The sequence below is a fragment of the Microcebus murinus genome, chromosome 10 (assembly GCF_040939455.1).
Source record: "Microcebus murinus isolate Inina chromosome 10, M.murinus_Inina_mat1.0, whole genome shotgun sequence".
In the NCBI taxonomy this organism is placed as follows: Eukaryota; Metazoa; Chordata; class Mammalia; order Primates; family Cheirogaleidae; genus Microcebus; species Microcebus murinus.
In genome coordinates this window covers 17,485,079-17,506,391 of record NC_134113.1, presented here as the reverse complement: position 1 = coordinate 17,506,391, position 21,313 = coordinate 17,485,079, and the positions used below count along the sequence as shown (strand labels likewise).

General features: G+C 39.6%; 1 long non-coding RNA gene across 1 annotated transcript; it reads right to left on the bottom strand.

Moving 5' to 3' along the window:
• Positions 1-13,883: 13,883 nt before the first annotated feature.
• LOC105875591 (uncharacterized) lies at positions 13,884-20,210 on the bottom strand. The gene is made up of 3 exons (XR_012921306.1): positions 19,909-20,210; positions 15,271-15,361; positions 13,884-13,957 (listed from the first exon to the last, which is right to left on the bottom strand). It is a non-coding gene; the product is annotated as an uncharacterized LOC105875591 (long non-coding RNA).
• Between the last annotated feature and the right edge of the window lie 1,103 nt (positions 20,211-21,313).

The window sequence follows — 21,313 nt, the reverse complement described above, 5'->3', positions numbered from 1 at the left end:
TAACTTGTATTCTTTAAGTAAAATTTTGTTTTTTTACTACTAGAATTTGTATAATCTTAAACATGATTCTTTTTGTTTTTATTTTTTCTAGAGCATATGATTTTTTTTAACTGATATGTTGGTTGAAGGTTACTCAGTCAAAAATAAATAATACTTTGACTATTGTAAAGATATTTTTCCCCCCTCAGGGTTGCCACATAGTATTTCAGGAGTATTTAAGTATTCTAATGCTTTTTAAAACATAGTATTAAACCTATTTTATAGTGGTGTAGACTAAGTCACTTACCATGTAAAATGTATTTTATGAAGCAATACATATGAATCATTGACAATAGACTAGAATCAACAGACTTCAAATACTCTTAAATATCATTACTGTCAACAGGGAGAATCTTGTGCGTCATGTGAAAATGAATTGGAAAGTTTTCAAAAGAGAAGGCTAGTTGGGGATGAAAGTAACAAAGCTGGATAAGAGACTCTCCTGTTGGTTATAACCTCTTTTTTCATTTTCCCCCTTGTTTCTCAACTTCTTCCAGGTAAAGAAGTTATTTAAGTCTATGTGTGTTCCTTATTTTTTGCTTGAACTTGATCAAACAGGTAAGATTCTGTTTAATATGTAAATTATATCTGCTAGCTGTACATCTTATTTAATATGTTCTATCTGGCTTTAATTTTTCTTCCTTGAGGTTTTTATTATTTAGTGAGCTCTTGGTAGCTGATTCCTCTCTTTTGACCATTTAGACAGGGCACTCCCCTGGAGCTAATCTTGTTTACCTTTAGCCTTTACCTATTGTATAACCTTGATATTACTCAGAGTTTCCTGTTATTGAAATCATTCTTCCTGTTAATCTTAAATCTAGTTACAGGTACAATATTTGCTTATTTTACAGTAACTTTATTGTTTTTGCAAATTCATCTCCTTTCTGACAAGTAATGCCAAATAGTATTTGAATGTAAATTGAGATGTATTTAGAAATTATGGCAGAGACATACAAAGATTAGTAAAGATAAAGATCCGTGAAAGAGGCTACTGGGAAATAGTTGTTGTGTGAGGCTGGAAATCCCAGGGAAGGAAATATTGGTAGAGTAAAATGGAAAGCTTCTTCCTAGGACCATGATGCTCATGCTCTTTGTTCTGGGTCAGAAAATTCTAAGGGCTCACAGGCAAACATTATTAAGAATCAGATATAATGCCCAGCACCACTGTTAGGAAAAGTGAGCGCCTCCAGATACAGAAGCAGAGGCAACCTTCATGCCTAGTAGCTTGGGGGAAGCAGAGTCCTGGGTATTTACAGTCTCTGCTCAGTTTCCAAAAGAATACAACAGAGAACAGATTCAGCTAGAGAGAGAAAGATATATGGAGTTGGGTTATATGAGTAATTGGAATGTAAGATTCATTTCTAGGGTCAGGAGGAAGAAGGTAGCTGTGTGGAAAGACACTATTACTTGGTGCGTCTAACAATGGATTTTCTAACACAAGGAGAATCATACATTGAGAGCCTACTGTTTTATATTGACTACTCTGGGTTTAGTATAAAAGTCACTAATCCTCCCAAGAACTCTGCCAGGAATATATTATCCATACTTTACAAAGAAGGAAATCAAATTCCAGAGAAAACAATTAACTTCCCTAATGTCATTAAGTAGTAGATCTATAATTGGGATACATGCCTGTCTAATTCTGAAGTCTATGTTCTTTCCATAATACCATGTTGTCTGTCTCTCCTACCATAACATTTTTCTTCCTCCAACAAAGATGGCTTCTACTCCTAACTACTCCATAGTATATGAAAGGAAATCCCAATAATTAAAGTTTCATCTGAGTCCAAAAATAGCCTTTAAAAATATAAGTTTTCCTGGGAAACTTAAGTCACTTGCAACTTGGTGTGAATTAGGAAAAAATAAATAAATAAGTTAATTAAACTAATACCAGATAAAGCAAATGAACATGTCCTTTGAGGATGAGAAAAGTAAAGGAGTTAATGTTGGAAGAGATTGCAGGATGGAGGTATTAAGTGCTTGGGGGGACATGAGTTGAAAGGCAAGGAGGTTGACAAGGGTGCCAAAGGGTAGAAAGAAGATCATAAAAGGCAAGTGTCAACTATTTTGGAATTTTAATTCTGGCAGCACTAATGAGACAGGAGCCTTCTTCTCTTTTCTGAGGAAGTGGCTATAAATCTATAGATCACAGGTAGGAGCTCCCACTTATTCATTGCTAGAGTCCTGCCTGAGAAAACCTGAGGTATGTGAGTCACGTTAGGTTTGACTAGAACCACCTTCTGTAGTCGAAGGATGGGAGCCTTTTTGCTAGCTTAGGAGTTGGATGATTCTTGTGTCCTCAGTTGTTGTTTTGTCACATATAAGAAGTTATCTTCCTTCCCATGCTTTCTTCCAGTCTGTAATATGGGCAGCTTGCTGGGACAGACCAGGATTTGTTGAGTAAGGCAGCAGTTCTCAAAGTGAGGTCTGCAGACCCCTGATATGACATTTTAGGGGTCTTTTTAGGTCAAAACTATTTTTATAATAATAAGACATTATTTACCAGTTTCACTGTTTTGACATTTGCATTGATTGTACAAAAGCAATGGTGAATAAACCTGTTTGAGGCTTAGTATGAATCAAAGTAGGGGCAAGAGCACGGAACTGTACTAGTAGTCATTATATTCTACACTATCACACATAGGAAAAGAAAATGTCTCTATAGAGTAGTAAAAATTATTAACCTTATTAAATCTTAACCCTGTGAGTATACATCCTTTTAGTATTGTGTCATGAGGTAAGTATGCATAAAATATTTTTGCTGCATGAAGTACTATGGTTTCTCAAGGGAATGGACTTGTGCAATTAATAGTTTGAGTTGCAAACTGAACTATCTGCTTTTTTGTGGAATATCACATGTAATCCTCCCTTGGTATCCGTGAGAAATGGGTTCCAGAAACCCAGGTGGATACCAAAATCTGCATATGCTCAAGTATCATAAGAAGAAACCTGCAGATAGAAAAGTTAGTTCTTAGTATCTGTGGTTTTCCCATTGGGGAAATCTGTATTTTCAATTCTTGTTTGGTTGCAGATGTGGAACCCATAGATATGAAGGGCCGACTGTATTTTTGAAAAAAATCCACATATAAATGGACCTGTGCAGTTCAGACCCATGTTGTTGAAGGGTCAGCTGTGTATTTGAATGATTGACAGTCAAATTATGGTTGTTCAGGCTTGGGTATTTGGCAGACATTTCCCCTAAAATGAACAAAGTGACTTTATAATTTCAAGGAAAACAAGTGACAGTATTTTTTTAGCAGTGGTAAAATTTGAGCTTTCAGGTGAAAATTAAATTTTTGAAAGATATATCTGCCATGTGAATTCAATAGCTTCTCAATACTTAAAGACTTTTCTGGTGAGATTGATAATATTTATTGATGTATTTTTTGATATATATTGAAATATGTCAGCACTTGGAATATCTGCATAATTTAGTGAATGAATATTTTCCAAATGACCAATGTATGATCTTACAAGGAGCCATTCGAAGTGTAAGGTAGACCAATGGATTTTTTTTTTTTTTTTTTGAGACAGGGTCTCACTTTGTTGCCCAGGCTAGAGTGAGTGCCGTGGCGTCAGCCTAGCTCACAGCAACCTCAAACTCCTGGGCTCAAGTGATCCTCCTGCCTCAGGCTCCCAAGTAGCTGGGACTACAGGAAGCGCCACCATGCCTGGCTAATTTTTTTTTTTGTATATATATTTTTAGTTGGTCAATTAATTTCTTTCTATTTTTTAGTAGAGACGGGGTCTCGCTCAGGCTGGTTTCGAACTCCCAACCTCGAGCAATCCGCCCGCCTCGGCCTCCCAGAGTGCTAGGATTACAGGCGTGAGCCACCGCGCCCGGCCTAGACCAATGGATTTTAATCACAGTATAAAAAGCTCATCCATACGGTTTCAGATTCTACATTGCAACTAACTTTTAATCATCTACTACTTGAGTTTTGGTATATTGGCAAAGATTATCCACAATTATCTGAAAATCTAGTAAATATTCCTCCTTTTCTAACCACTTTTCTGTGAGATAGGATTTTCCATTTACTTTTACCAAAGCAACATATATTGCAACAAATTGGATGCAGATGCAGATATGAGAATCTGTCTTCTATTAAACCAGATGCTAAAAAAATCCAATAATGTAAAACAATGCCAGTCTTAATATATTTATTTTGTTTTGGAAAATATAGTTATTTTTATTAAAACATTTATATTAACATGTAGTAGTTTTATTGTTAATTTTAAGTCAATTAATATTTTTAAATGTCTGTTTTAATTTCTTATGTGGTAACTGTTGATAGCCTTGATTCATATAAACAAAATCTCTTGGTGTCCTCAATAATTACATGAATGTAAAGGGGCACTGAGACCAAGTTTGACACTGTCTGTTCTGAAGCAAGTGGGAAACTTGAATATTAGGCAATGTGCTTTTGATTCTTTGAGATTTATTTGTCCACAGCATAGGATGAATGCCATCCAACATGTGCTCCAGGCCCTAGCCACCCTGGAGACATACATGATCTGGTCCATGTCTTTAAGGAGTTTGTAATTACAGAGCTAGAATTGCCAATGTAGTCTCTAAGTGCTGGTTTCATGAATAAACACCTCTTTTATTGGTTTCTGTTGGCTCCAAAAAAACCCTTCATAGGCATGATTTTCACACCAGCCTTGGTTACCTAATTTCCCCAGGGCCTGGATCATAGTAGGTATTCAAAGAGCCAGGAGGTCAATTGGTAAATAGGAGTATTTGGTATAGAGTTAGGTGGGTGTATTTATTCATTCAGCATATTTATTGAGTGCCTGATGTACACTAGGCTCTGTACTAAGCACTGGAAATATATAGTAGTATAGACAGGTGTGCTTCTTGCTCTAATAGAATTAGACTCACTTGGCTTTTTTTCCAGCAAATCCCCTTTATGTTCCTTTAGAGCTGAGGGCCTGTGGGTACCAGTGCAGTGTGCTGTTAGGATTGGTGATGGAGTGGCTGCCCATTGAACTCCTGTGTTTGCAGTAGTATTGTCTCTCAAAGAAAATCAAAAAGAGCAGTTGTGTTGCCAGGGAACCTCCTCTGCCACCTTGACATTTTCTTCTTATTTTGGGCTGTCTTTTGGATAGTCTTTATAAATTAAGGATATTATTTGAGACAACTGTCACTGTCAACTCTGATCTACTGGGATTGGTATTGGGAGAGAAACTCAGCACCCGGAAGGTATGGCATTAGTGTCTGTGTGTGGGCAGTGGTAATAGTCATAAATGGTATCCTCCCTGTCCCAGAGGCTTATGCATGTTCTCCTACTTAGTCTTCAAAATACAACCAATCAGGCAGGTGGTGACATCATCTTCTTATGATGAGGAAATGAAATATAATAAAATATTAATATACAGGGTAGCTGGCTCTCTAGTGAACCCACTGGTAATTCCCGGTCCTCCCCCCTGCTTCCTTCAACTACCTCTTAGAACCTTTCGTGACTTGCCCTACCTGCTTTATGTATGATGTTCACAATGGTGATATTATGATAGGTATTCCTGGATGTGATGGTGGCTGTCACAACTGGAGGTTGCTGTCTCTTCACTATCATTGTGGATGAGTTGGTACTCACAGGGCTTGTTGATAAATGAAGCCTTATATCTTTGCTTCAGGTGTCTTCCCAGTGGCTTTGATCTGAGGAGCAGACAACATCAAAGTAATCATCTATAGCCATCGATACAGAAAACAGATATAAGGTTTCAGAGGACTTGTGTAATAGTTACCAGAAGTGTATATTTGGATGCCTATGTCACTAGCTTGGGGGTTCTGATGTGTATTATCCTGTCCCCTGGCTGCTTATGGAAAGCATGGCTTCAATGCCTTCAGCAAGAGACAGAGGACCTAATATTTGAGTTCCTTTTCTTATGCGTGTCTCACATGTAAGTGTCTCACTTGTAAGTGTCTCACATCTTACTTAGTCCTCACAAGCAGCTTCATGTGATTATTGGATTTCATTCTGTTTTTGTGAGGAAGCAAATACTCAGCATTTGAGTAATGTGCCAAGTGTTGCTGGGTCAAGCCCAGGCCTGTCTGTATCTCCAGATGCCTGTTTAGGGATTGCTTTCCTTAAACAAATACACACCCCTCACACTCCTTGGCTTTTAGCATGCTTCCCTCACTAAGCTTAATCATTTCTAGCTTTTTAATTAAAATGAGAGATATATGACCCTTCTTTACACTTGAACACTTAGAGATCATTGTAGGGTTAATAATTTCAACATTATTGTGTCTAAGGGAATAGAGAGACCTGAGGAGAGGAAGAGAGACAGGGAACAGCCAGTTGGTGGAGGACTCAGAACACACACAACATTGATCAATTAAGTTCTCCATCTCACATGGGTGTGGTTTGTGGTGCTCCAAAACAATTATAATAGTAACATCAAAGATCACAGATCACCATAACAGATACAATAATAAAAACAAAGTTTGAAATATTGAGAATTACCAAAATGTGACAGAGATATGAAGTGAACACATGCTTTTGGAAAAATGGCTCAGAAAGACTTGCTTGATGCCACGTGGCCACAGGCATTCAATTTGCAAAAAACATAATATTTGCAGTGTACAGTAAAGAGAAGTACAATGAAATGAGATATGCCTGAACATATTTCTCTTTTATCTAAAAGAAGTCTAGATAGAGACATCCCCTATCTAGGGCTTATATAATGCTCCCTAGTATTGATGCAGTGTTGCGTCCTCTTATTTTCATGTTGCTCAGTCTTTACCATTTGTCTTTCCATCTTATGTTCTAGATGGGTGCCCAGACTCCAGCCATCAGTTGGAAGAAGGGTTGAAGGAAAGCATACCCTTTCCATTTAAGAACATTTCCTGGAAGTTACACATGACAATTTGCTTATGCCCTGTTAACCAGAATTTAGTCACTTATCCATATGTATGCTGAAAGGAGAATAGGAAATGAAATATTTATTTTGGGAAGTCCTGTGCCCCAGAATTCTTTTAGCAATGCTCCAATAATAACATCTTGGTTCTGTCTGTGGAACAGTGGAAGTTGGTTCCTCTGAAGGGATTTATATAGTAATTTCCATTATAAACCATATATTTGTCTCCTATTTATATCATAAGTACAGATACACCTTAATATAGTCATTATATGATGGTAGTGAGATGGAAAATAGTTTGCCATCTTAGAAAGGCCAATGACTGAACACTGGCCTAGGGTATATTTTATCTCTGAAAAGGAGGAAACCCACTTAATGGCAATATTGAACCCTTTGAGGAGAGTAGAAGGTATTCTAACCTTCTTCATTGCAACAGAGAGTTCCTGAGATTATTGAAAGATTAAATGAGCATCTTAAATCTGCAGATAAAGGAATTCAGAAATATTTTGGTGGAGAACTACAAGGTTTTCATCTATCTTTATAGTGGAAAAGTTGTTCTTAATATATCTAAATGAGACATAGGTCACTCTCAGGTCAAACCAGGACCTAGAACATTAGTTACCAATCAGGGACATCCAAAGGTACTTCATGCTTAGCTCCATGAGGTGACCATAGCTCTCCACTAATGATGTGTAGTCATCTACTATCTTGATATTCTGGAATTTTGACTCTCAGAGAAATTAGAGGGGATGTTCTTCTCAATGTCAACTACCTAATAGTGTTTAAGAATTTAGAGGGTAATAATAATAAGCTGTATGGAACTTCTTTCATTTTAGAATCTAAAAGCTTTTTATCACTATTTATTAATACTCACATAACCCCTTGACTAGTGGTGAAGGTAGTTGATCTCTAGTTGTTTAAGGCAAGACATCTGAGAGTTGACTGGAATGGAGCCTGCACCTCTTGAGGCACTTCTGGCTAGTGGTTTTCTACATTAAGAACTCTTCCTTTCCTCTAGGATTGAAATGGCACACTGGGAGACCTAAAGCAAGAAGGGGACTATTCTGCATATACTAGTGTATGCACATTATGTATGTATGTACATGTAATACAAAATGCATGTCCTAATTTTTTTAAAAAGTTCTTCATGTTTTTTCCACTTCTTTTAGCAAGCTTAGAAAATTATGTTTTTATTCTACCAGGGAAAGACAAACTCTGAGTCATGGTATGTGTACTGTGGAAAATGCCATGCTTAGCCATAGACTACAAATTAGAAGAAACATGAATGTGTGTTACTCCCTGAATTAGCATTTTTGTTGTTGTTGTTGAGACAGAGTCTCACTCTGTTGCCCTGGCTAGAGTGCCGTGGTGTCAGCCCAGCTCACAGCAACCTCAAAGTCCTGGGCTCAAGCAATCCTTCTGCCTCAGCCTCCTAGGTAGCTGGGACTACAGGCATGCGCCACCATGCCCGGCTATTTTTTTTTTATATATTTTTAGTTGGCCAATTAATTTCTTTTTATTTTTTAGTAGAGACAGGGTCTTGCTCTTGCTCAGGCTGGTTTCAAACTCCTGACCTTGAGCGATCCTCCCACCTCAGCCTCCCAGAATGCTAGGATTACACGCATGAGCCACCACACCCAGCCCTGAATTAGCTTTTGATCAGTGTCTAGTATAACATATTGTTGACAGTTACTGTGAGTAACTAATTCATAAAAGGGGAAAATCCAAACTTCTAACTATACTGAGGTCTTCATGGATTTATACCATGCAATGAGGACATAATGATAATAAGTCAAATATTGAATACCTACCACATTCTGAGTCCTTTACATCTATTTACTCATCTAATTTCCACAACCACCACATGAGGTGTAGACGTTATTATATATTTATCACTATTTTACAGATGAGTAAATTGAGGCACAGAGAGGTAACAGAATTTGCCTAAAGGCACTCAGCTTACCAGCAGAAAAGTCAGGTTACTGACTTCAGAGTAGGTTCTTATAACTACTGGGCCATACTGCTTGTCAATAGAAAGCTAGATGAGGTTGTGGGATTAGCTCAGAGATTTACGAAAGAGGAGACCTGAGCACGTTTGAAGGCAGAATGGCTGGAATGGTCCTGGATACAGGATAGGAAGAGGATGTTTAAGAGCTATGAGTCCCCTAAGACCACTTGGAATTGGAATAGATTGTGGGGCTCTGGTAAAGGTGAGCTTTAGCAGAGGTAGAACAATCCTTATCCTTGTCTTCTGAGATTGACGTGGAATCTAAGTCTAGAGAACTGCTGTGAAGAGAAGACACAGAAGTGAAAGTAGCTTGTACCTGCTGACCTTGAGCCTTTGGACGGTGTGCTGGAGCTGGCTCCTGCCAGTTCAAGAGAGCCATTGTTAAACACTGAAGAATTTTGTAAGTAGATTGGTAGCTTGAAATCAGCCAAGGTATTTATAACTCAGAAAGTGGCAAATGCTGTAAATCAGGGCTTCTTCACCACCACTCAAAACTGGTTTGCCAGAGCATCTTAAACTCTCTTGCCTTCTGCACTTCACTAACATTCAGAAGCCTGCTGAAGTGCCACTTGAATTCAAACCTCGAGTGAGTGCCCACTGTGGGAAAGGCACTGTGCCAGCTACCAGGGAAACAAATACCAGCTCCTCAAGTCAATAATACTGTAGTGGAGAGAGAAGAGCATACAGGAGTAAATCCTCGACTAGCTGTGAAATCTTGTGCCAGCCACTTAACCTTGGGTTACTCATCTCTGAGAGGAGATGATAATACATATCCCAAAGGGCTATTGACATGATTAATGAGAATATGTAAAGATTCTGCCACAGAGGTGTACAATAGGTGGCAATTCTAAGGGTGGAAGACATGTAAATAGATGTCTTTAATGTGGCTTGATATAAGAAATAAGGAGTGACTGATTCTGTGTTTGGTCAGGAAAGTCTTCACAGAGATCAGGCAGGATTCCAAAGTTGTTTTGTTTTTTTTTTCCTTTTATTTTATCATATTATGGAGGCACAAATATTATTAGGGTTACATATATTGCCCCTGCCATTCCTCCCCCCACTCCCCAAGGATTTCATAGTTTTTATGATGGATGTTTCATGAATGAAGTCTTCCTTTGTTCTTGTCAAAAAGTTGCTGCTTTTTTTTTGTCCCTACAGCATGTTGCTTTTACATCTTCTTAGCCTGTACCTCACTATAGGTTATTTAATTATAAGATAAACAATGGATTTGGAGAGAGGCACACCTGGATTTATATCCCAATTCCAACACTTACCTGCTTTGTGACTTTTGGCATGATTCTTCTTGGAATTCAGTTTCTAATTTCATAATATGGAATGATGATCAGATGATTTTGAGTATTACCTGAGAATATATGGGAAAGAGTCAGACACCCACCTGCCTTGTGAATCTCAATATGAATCCAACCTGTCTTTTAGTCTCATCTCCCTTTATGCTTCTGCATCTCCGTGCAAGACACACTGTTCCTTTCCTGCAGCTGTTGTCTTTGTACATATTGCTCCCTCTGACTAGAAAAGTTCTGCTCAAGAGGTAGAACAGCATTGTGGTAAGAATCAATGGCTGGGTGTCAATCTAAACTTTGCCATTTGTTAATTAGGTGACCATGGCAAGATAATTATCCTCTTTATATTTCTATATATTATCATATATCATAATATGATAAAGAGGATAAATTATCCTCTTTATATCTCAATTTTTTTTTTTTTTGAGATAGAGTCTCACTCTGTTGCCCAGGCTAGAGTGCCGTGCTGTGGTGTCAGCCCAGCTCACAGCAACCTCCAACTCCTGGGCTCAAGCGATCATCCTGCCTCAGCCTCCCAAGTAGCTGGGACTACAGGCATGTGCCACCATGCCCGGCTAATTTTTTATATATATTTTTAGTTGGCCAATTAATTTGTTTCTATTTTTAGTAGAGATGGGGTTTCGCTCTTGCTCAGTCTGGTTTCGAACTCCTGACCTTGAACGAACCCGCTTCGGCCTCCCAGAGTGCTGGGATTACAGGCGTGAGCCACTGTGCCCGGCCTATCTCAATATTTTTAATTCGTAAAATGGGGGAAAATGGTATCTCCCTCATTAAATTAATGAGGATTAAATTAATCATGTAAAGACCTAGATTTATGCCTGACACATTAGAAGCACTGAAAAATTCCTAGGCATTACTCCCACTCCCATTACTACTACCTTCATTATTCCTCAAGATATGGTTCAAATATCACTTGCTTTGTGAACCCTTCCCCAGTTTACCCATACCATAATTTGCTTATCCTCTGTATACCCATTAAAATATATGGACTACCACATTTTGAGCACCTACTATGTTCTAGGCACTCTTCTAAGCACTATATTACAGATATCATTTTATTCAGACCACCCAATATGTTCTCATTTATCATCCCAGCTTCTCTCTGGCATAGATCAAATTCTTAAAGGTCAAATTTACCTTTATAGGAGAACTTAGGACCCCCTGACATTTACCATAGAAAAAATTTTGTTTCTCTCCTCTGTGGAAAAATATAGAATCTACAAATTAGTAATATCCTCATTTTACAGATTTAATCTCTTGACAAATAGTTATTGAGCAATTATTATGTGTGTGTACTATATTAAGAGCTGGGGAACATGCTCATGAGCATAAATAATCCTGGTCCCTGCTCATATGTGGCTATTTACACTTGAATTGATTAAACTTAAATAAGAACTTCAAATGCATACTTGCACTAGCCATCTTTTAAGTGCTCAATAGTCACATGTGGTTAGTGGCTATTGAGTTGAACAGTGCAGATTTAGAATATTTCCCTCATCACAATTCTTTTGGACTATATGGGGAGGCTGACATTGATCAAATAATCATAAATAAAAGTATGATCACAATTGTGACAAGTACTAGGCAGAAAGCATACATGGTAACGTGGAGCATTTCTAGGGGGATGTGACTTCTCTGCTGTCTTCTTCAAGGAAGACATGTTTGAACTAGGTTTGCTGAATGTTTGGGAGTTAGCAAAGTCCTGTGGTGGGAGGAAGCACAGTAATAAAAAGGATTGAAAGAAAGCTAATAACTGCAGCATAGGGTGAGATGAAGAGGTAGATGGACCACACAGGGCCTTATAGAAAGAAGATGAAGAAGCTGAGAGGCTGAGTAACTTGACTTTCTAGTTTGTGAACTAGAACCTGGATTTGACTTCAAAGTCTGTGCTGCATAATAAATGTATGTTCAAAGGTCTTTGGTTCTGCCATGATCTCTTGCTCCCTTCCTCTTTGGAAATTGCCAAATTTCCCTCTACTGGATTATTCCCTCAGCATAAAAATATGCTGTAATAATTTTCTTATTAGACAAATAAAATAAAACAAAAACATAAAATCTTCCTTGATCTTACATTTCTCTTTAGTTCCTTTCCCATTTTTCTGTTTTTATATCAAAATTCCATGAAAGAGTTGGTTGTACTTACTACCTCCATTTCCTTATTTTCTTTTTCTTGTTGAACTTCGTGTAATTAGGATTTCTTCTCTTCCATCATTTTCATAAACGAACTCTATAACTCAGCCCTTATCTTAAAGGATTTCTTGGCAACATTTGATATACTTGATCTTCCTTTTTGGAGCACTTCATCATTAGCTTCTGAGACACCACACTCTCTTGGTTTGCTTTCTACCTCCCTCCAGCTCATTCTCTGGTTCCTTTATTGGATCCTTCTCCTCCTTTGCAATCTGTGTGCCAGGTCTCTGTCCGGGACCATCTTCATTTCTCTCTATATATTATCTCCCTGGGTAAGTTCATCTAGTCCCATGGTATGATGGTTAATTTTATGTGTCAATCTGGCTACATTGTGGTGCCCAGGATCAGACAACAGTTTAGATGTGGCTGTGAAGGTATTTTTTAGATGTGGTTAAAAATGAAATCAGTAGACTTTAAATAAAGCAGATTATCTTCCATATATGGATGGGCTTTGTCCAGTTAGTTGAAGGCCTTGAGAGAAAAGACTGAGGTCGCCTGAAGAGGAAGTAATTCTGCCTGCAGACTGCCTTTAGTTGTAAGACTGCAACAACTTCTGCTTGAATTTACAACCTGCTGGCCAGCCCTGTTGTTTTCAGACTTGTCAGCCCCTACAGTTATTTAAGTCAATTCTTCAAAAAGGTCTCTCTCTCTCTCTCTCTCTCTCTACACACACACACACACACACACACACACACACACACACATACCTCTATTGGTTCTACTTTTCTGGAGAACTCTGAACACATGGCATTAAATATATTATATATTTGACTCTCAAATTTTTATTTCCAGACCTGATTTCTCCTCTGAACTCCAGATTTGTATATCCAACTGCCTATTCAATATCTCCATTTGGATAACTAGTAGATCTCTCAAACCGTACTATGGATTTGTCTCACACTATTGCTTTCCACCCCTCCCATCTTTCCTCCTTCTCCCAGAGTGTTCCCCCTTTCATTAAAAAGTAACACCATTTACCAGGTTGCTAAGGCCAGAAATCTAGAGTCGTTGATTCTTCCCTTTCTTTTGTATCTGTCATGCAATTCATCTGCAAAACTTATTAGCTTTACCTTCAAATGTATCTTCTTGCCTCACTAATCAGTCTTTGTCATCTTTAGCATGGACCACCACAGTAACCTAACTGGTCTGTATGCCTCCACTCTTAAGTCTGCACCTTCCTTAGCCTGTTCTGTACTCAGTAGAGCAATTCTTTTACTGTACAAACCAGATCATTTTCCTTTCCTCTCTCCATACCCTGGCTGAAATCCAAAGTCCTGACTATGATCTTTGGGATCTGAACCTTGGCTTATCCTCTGACCTTGCTTACTTATGACTTTCTTCCTTACTTATTGAGCTTTAGACACACTGGTTACCTTACAGATCCTTGGATAAGTCAAGCAGACTCCCAGCCTATGGGTTTAGTATGTTGAAGTCAAAATGAAAATGTAGATATGAATCTCTAAATTAAAATGTTTTATTTTGAGGAAAAGAATTACAGTTCAGGGCATACTTGCAGACTGGGCGGTTTCTGGTATATCTGAAGAACAAAGAGAAAGAGGTTTTATAAAAAGGAGAAATGTATATATTGTTTTTTAGAAAGTTCACTAGTAAGGGTTTGGAGAGCTGGAAAGCTCTGACTGGTAGGCGATAGCAGTGGGCAAAATTAGTCTTAGAGTTGCAGCAAGTTATCTCAGCAGCTGTAAATAACTGGTCTTAGGTTACAACAGGCAGTTCAGCAGTCAGGCTTGCAGGTAATTACATTCTTGGAGCAATGTTCTGTACCCTGAATGTTCCATCCTCCTAGCCCTTCCTCTTCTCGGATTTAGTTGGGTATGACAAGAATGACTCGATTTGTGTGATCAACTTTCACAAGTACTTTTTGTTTCCTCTGCTTAGAAAAATTCTCCTCCCCCCATCCCCCCACAGTACTCTCATGACTGGTTCCCTCATTACACTCTGGTCTCTGTTTGGGTGTTACATTCTTAGATCTTTCCTGACCTCCCTATCCTACTTTATTCTTCTTCAGGGTACAAAGGACTCTTTCAAAAAAGGTTTTTTGGTTTTGTTTTCTGTGAAGGGGAGCAATGAAATGGAGTGGTAACTATGAGGGTTGAAGTACATGGGATTACAGGAAGCTTTTTTTTTAAATGGGAAAACTGTATTGTGTTTGTTTGATGATAAAAATGATCAGGGAGAGAATAAGAAATTGGTGATGCTAATTTCAGAAGTGAAGTTCTTGAAGGTTTAGAAGGCAAAAAAAGATGAGAATCCATATACAAGTAGATAGAAGTTGGCCTTTATTATAACAGGAATGTAGGCAAAGAATATAGCAACTTGGTAGTTGAGAGGGAGACTTAAGGGAGTTCTGTCTACTTCTATTTTCTTAGAGTAGAAAGCAGGTCATGAGATAATGGCAAGGTGTAAAGGTATTAGAAGTTTAAGGAAAGAGGAATAGGTATGAAACAGTTATTTTGGGAATTGGGAAACCAAATATATGAAGGATGCAAAGGATTGCTGAGCTGTGTTGAGGACATATTTGAGGTTTGTGGTCTTGACTTTAAAGTGAAATCACTTTTAATTTCTGTTTTCTCCAATAATGCTTTGCTGAAGTGAGGTACAGAATGTGGGAACAGCTAGGTTTAACAAGAGTAGGCCTTGCCATGTCAGTACAATTGAGAAGTTTGTACTTCATCATGAGGGCCCTAGAGAGCTACTGAAGGTTTGAGCAGAGAAGATTTGGGTGTCAGAAAGATTACTGTAGTTCAGTGTTGTGTGTGTATGTATCAGAGAGAGGCTTATTATAGGTAGAGCAGTATTTTAATACAATAGGACCCTTGATCAAATACTTACATAGCTCTATTATAGCTTAGATAACAGCTCAAGAACACAGAGGATCTTTTTCTAGTATTTTCTGAAGACCTGTATATCAGAAGACATGTATCTGTGAAGACAAGATAAATTAAACAAGGGTTTGCCTTTCCAAAGCTCTTGTAGATATAGAAGATTTGTAATTATCATTAGGTATCTGGGAATAAGAAGAGGGAAGGAGCCATTGATACTGGGTGGGAATCAGGGAAGCCTTCCTAGAAAAGGTGACTTTTTTTTTTTTTTTGAGGAGAAGGAAAGAGTTTATTAATTTACTGGCAAATGAGAAGGTTGGTAGACTTATGTCTCAAAGTACCAATGTCCTGATTCTGAGCAGAAGTACAGAGTTTTTAAAGGTTCTGATTAATCCCATAATCCTGTTTTTTGTCTAAGACAATCTTGTGACCTCCACCTGGTCAGTTCTCTTGGGCTATCTCCTATGGCACAAAGAACAAAGGATACTCTCCTCCCCCTCCCAACCACTGGTCTGAGGCAGGGATGTATATTTTAGTTCTCAAAAAAGGGTGAAGGAATTTTGAAGAGACAGAAAACATTTGTACTGTTTTCTAGGCCATTCTCTCTGTTACATATTCCCCACTGTCAATTTTACCCTTCTATATCTATGGGAGGAGGGGTGACATAGTCATCGAGCTATTTCCTGCGTAATTGGGGTGATGTTTTAGATGGAAGGTACAGATTATCGGGTGAAAAGGGGCATGAGCAATAATTATGACCATGATGATTGACAGGGTGAAATGGACTGTTGCCTTGCACACAATGTCTGATACAGGGCTGGGAAAAGAAATGTGGGCCCTCTGAGAGCAGAGCTATTAGTTGTACCCTGTAGGTGATCTGAGAGATCAGCTTCAGTAAATTCAGAAATCATGTTCAGAAATCCTTGCACCAAGCAAATTTTAGGATAACACACCCAGCAGCAAGACAGATCAACATTATAGGTGATAGCCCTGGGAAATCCTCAATAAGGAGTCGTCCCTCTATCCTATAGACAAAAATAACTAAAAAAGATTAGCAAAAATATCAACATGTTCATTTTTTTCCCTTTTTCTCAAACAGACACTTTAGATCATCTAAGGCTGGCCCCTCCACTGGGGGCTACACCTCTTTACTTTGGTATTATGGACGCAAGGTTTTACTTCTGACAATTTTAACGAGGTGTGAGTTGTTAGAGGCACTTCATAGGGTTTCTTCCATTTCTCTGCTTCTAATTGGGGCAGGGACCTGAAAGATGCAAACTCATGTATAGTAGTTAGTACCTGACCCACTCATTTGACATACTGTTTTATTTTCCTTTACTTATGGTTATATTACCATACGTGTCTTGGGGTATTAGGAAGGGTCTCTCATAAACTATTTCTTAGGGGTTTAACTTAAGCCTCCTTCCTAAAGGGCTACCGCATTCCAGAGGAGGGCAAACAGCAATACTTTGTCCCACGTTAGGTGGGTTCAGTGTAATTTCTATTCTAGATATAGGGCTTTGTTTACTTGCTGGGTTACCTCTGCTACACAGGAGGGTCCATTATCACTGTGTATGGAGGAGAGGAGCCTATGAACATTCCGATGACCTATAGGATCATTGACTCCACTGTGTCCAGGTTTTTGGAGAAATGGTTTACCAGATTCCTACTGGAGGTCTGCTTGAAGAAGTTTATGAGTGACCACAGGATGCTGTGCAGTAGATGCAGGTGTAGATGGCAGAAAGGAAAGATTCCCCCTGGGGGCCCTGCCATGGAATAGCCAAACATGGTGATACCTTGAGCTGTCAAGTTGTCTCTGTAGCTATCTGTCCATGGCCTCCATCACTAGCATGTTATTCTCCATTTGCTTGGCCTCTTTCCCTGGAATGTTGATGCCCTTCATCCTGTTGTCCTCTGAGGCCTGTTCTTGTACTTGTGTAGGAACTCAGCAAAGGCCCTGTCAGCTCCTGGTAGGCGCCTATCTTGGAGTGAGTTCCAGAACCTCAGACATTTATCTGTTTCCTCTGGGTAGGACAAGCCTCTATCCAGCCTGAAAAGGTATCTACCAATACAAGCCTAGGCATCTGAGTGAAACTACCAATCATCGAAAAGGTGGACCTCCACATGTTGGGCTCCCTGTGTAGTGGATCTCCTTTCTGTCCTTGGACCACTTTAAGCACATAGTTAGTTGCAAGTGGGATCCTCTCAAATGAGGTCCCACCAAATCCATCAAGGCATCACACTCCCAATGTGTGTATTCATGTAGGTACCTCATAAGAGGCCAAACCAAAGCTTTCTCCATTTACTTGTGCCACCTCAAATGTCAGAGCCCCAGTCTTCAGTTTTTAAGGGGGTCTAAATCTATTAAGTCCCCGAGGAACAGATCACCTCCAGTGGCTTCCTTAGCAGCTCTGCCAGTGGCCTGATTTCTTTTTGTCATGCTGGCCACCTGTTTGGGCTCAGCCACAGCCTGTGTTAGGGCCATTATTTTGGTGGTACATTTAATATACTTATTTCCTGCTGTCAGGAGACCCCTTTCCTTCCAAATGGCACCATGAGCGCATGCAATCATAAAAACATATTTAGTTATCCTTTTCCCTCTGGATAACTAAAGAGTACTGGTTAAAGCAATCAGCTCAGCTTTTTGGGCTAAAGTCCCAGGTGACAGTGCCATGGTCATGACTTGCAGTATTGCTTAATGGCTCTGACAAATATGTCACTGGCCATAGGATGTCGCTCAGTATCTATACCAAGGCTCCAAGGCTTATTCCTTGTTTTTTTGCATCATTTAAATTCTTACTGTGAGTCAGGCAACCCCAAAGTGGGACAGTCATAAGGCTCTGCTTTCTTTTTTCAAAGGTGTTTTGACAGCCTGTGGCTGCGATCAGGGGCTTCACATCTGTCTCTTTAAGGGCTCTGTACAAGAGCTTTGCGATCTGTTTCCAGATGTGATGGAATCCTGCCATTCTTGGGGACCTTAGATAAGTAACTTGTTGTTTGCAAATCTGTCCAGTTGCAGGTTTCACAAGTCCCCTGCTAAGCTCCCATCACATAGGGCAGGAAAGCCCTTTTAAAGCTCCTAACACAATCCAGCAGCTTTACAAGGCCATCCCAATCTCAGGATCCTGTCACCCAAATGTAATTGGGTATCATTCATAGTCATTTGTACAGTGACTGTACATTAGTGGCACATCAATCCTCACATATCCATACTTATTGGTATGGAGAACTTAAATTTTCTCAGTATGTCTCAGAGTCCCAAGAAGGTGACATTTCAGATGACCTTGGATTGGCTTTCAGAGAAGGAAGATAATTTAATCAGGGAGAATAACAGGATCCCAGTCAAGAGATGTATGATTAGAACAAATGCTGCATGGTGAGAAATGGTGGAAGATGCAGCTCTTCTTCCATTGACCAGCAGCTAAATAGAACTAAGGAGTTCTCTCTATATATTTGGTGACAAGGGTAAGACATCTGTGCCCTTTGCAGCAGCAAAAAGGGTTTGAAAGAAAAGATGTTTTTAAAATGGTGATTTTTTTTTAACTTAAAAAATATGTCATGGAGCTACTCTAGGGATTTGAGCTATAATTTTCTCACTTAAAAACAGTGTGAAGTTAAAATGCCCTACCTAGCCTTTCCTGGAATGCCATTAGAAAATACTAACTATAGTCACTCTGACCTGTGTATACACGATGCTTTCCATGGCAAGGCTCCTGAAATTGATCCTTATCACTTGCTGTCAGCACATTACTTCAAGTTAAATGATTTAAAAATCCCTTTCTATCTTAAGTCATGCTTTTGAAATAAGATATATTTTCTATATATTTTTAAGAATGAGGAGTTCATGACCCTGGTTCATGGGTGGTTATTGTGTAGCTTAAATGAGATAAGGCATATAAAATTGTTAATACAGAGCTTGGTTTGGGATCGCTGTATTAATAATTTTATATGCCTTAGTCCCAGCTCCCCCCCCCTTTCATTCTTTGCTCCTTAAATTACATTGTTCCTTGAACACACATGTTAGGAGACAGACTCATACTATGTTCTACGGACCCCAGAATCAGGTGAGGCACTCACATAAATAATCACCATACAGGGTAAGTGCCAGTTTAGTGTGTGCAGTGTGTGTGCATTTAGAAGGTGAGAAGGCTAAACCAAGCCTAAGTTTCATCCTGGAAGGGGCTGGAAGGAGCAGGCGGTGATTGCCAGCTTTTTCAGAAGAGGTGTGGCTTCTCTTAGCCCTTAGGAACCAGCAACCTTTTCACCTGAATGTGCTTCAGTCAGGCAGCATCCAAAGTGGGAAAGACATTTATTTATTTATTTATTCAGCAAATATTCATAGCCACCTACTAGTGCATGGTGCTGAGTAAGAACACGAGGAAGAGCAGGGAAGCATGAGAGAGCATGGCTCACCTTGGCAGCTGCAGGTGGCTTGGCGTGGTGGAGTTAAATACACTCTCAGTTTTTCTCAAAACAAACAAGACAGACTAAAGCCTGAGTAGGATAAGGGGGAAGTACTCTAGGGAGAAGTTGTGAGTTGCTGAGAATTTGTCACTTCTTTTCAAGATTAGTCAGGATGAACTAGATGTTTCTTTAGAAAAGCCTAGTAACTTCCTTTAGGGAATTGCCAAACTGACTAATGCATTACCTTAGGGCAGTTGGTCCCAAGCTTTGCTGCCAACTAGAATCACCTTTGGAGTTTTTGAAAAGACAGATGCCCAGGTCACACCTCACATCAGTGACATCAGAATGTCTGAGTGTGGGAGCCAGGCATCAGTAGTCTAAAGATCCTCACGTGATTACAATGGGCAGCAGAGTTCTTGAATTACTGCCTTCAGGCATCGTCCAGTTTCTTCAGTTTAAAACACACTTTTTCTTGTTCTGGTTCCAAACTTTCCTTAAATTGTTCTTGTCCTGTTGTTGGGTTGCGGGCGGCTTTGAGCAGGCAGAGGATGTGGTGTTACCCAATTAGGAGCTCTCACTTTGCTAAACCGATCGGCATAGGTTGCCAGGGCTGCACGCGGAGTGGATTTTTGCTTTGTCATTCTGACTCTGGCAGTTTGCCCGCCCCCTTAGAGCAGGGCGTGGCTTCTCGTAGCCATTAGGAAGCAGAAACCCCGTCGCCTCGGTTTTCTTCTGTCCGGCATTTGCAGCGGAGCAGAACGTGGAGGGACCCCTGTAGATCCTGATGAAGGCTTCATCATTCTCACATTCATGTAAGCTCTGCGTCAGGTGAAAACAGCTGCGAGCCTTATGCTGGGAGCACGCCGGGGACGGTTTGCTGGTGGGGGACGAGAGCATTGCGCCTGGGAGGAATCCTGGGGAAGGGGTGATGTTTTAAGGCGTGTCTGAGTAGGGAGACTTTTCTAAAACGAGTGAGCTTCTTGGCAGCATAGCTTTTCCCCGGGTCACATAAAGCTTCAGCATGTGGTAGGCGAGGCCGGCCCCCTGTCGGCTGCTGGTTTCCTTCCTCTTGCTCTTTATGGAGACATTTTGCCGAGTGTCTGAGAAAATAGGTTTTGTATCACTTCTTAGAGCACGAGTCTTGAAATGTAAATGACAACGTGCTGAATAGATTGACAGATCCTTGACAGTATTGGAGAGTATATAAGAATGCCTTTCTAGGAATTTTCACACCATTTGATGGTGAGAAATCCTGAGAGGTTGGCAAAGCATATGTAATTTCCATGTTTTACAAGTGGGGAAAGCAAGGCTTGGTAAGATAAAGTGGCTTGCCCAGTGTGACACAGGCTGTTAAATGGGGCAGCTAAAGCCAGAACCCAGTCTCACCTCACTATATCAGGCAGTAGAGGGTGGTTCAGAGCATAGAACACACTGTCTGCGTTTGAGTCCTGCCTCTGCTGTTGATTAGCAGCTTGACCTTGGGCAAGTTACTTAGAGTTTCTGTGCCTGTTTCCCTGTCTGAAGTGGACCTGGTAATATTTATAAATGAAGATTAATTATAAATATATACAAAAGTATAGAAATGTTAGCTGCTATTATCATTACTATTAAACAACTATACTTTTGAGTGTTGGTGTGATTTTTGTCTC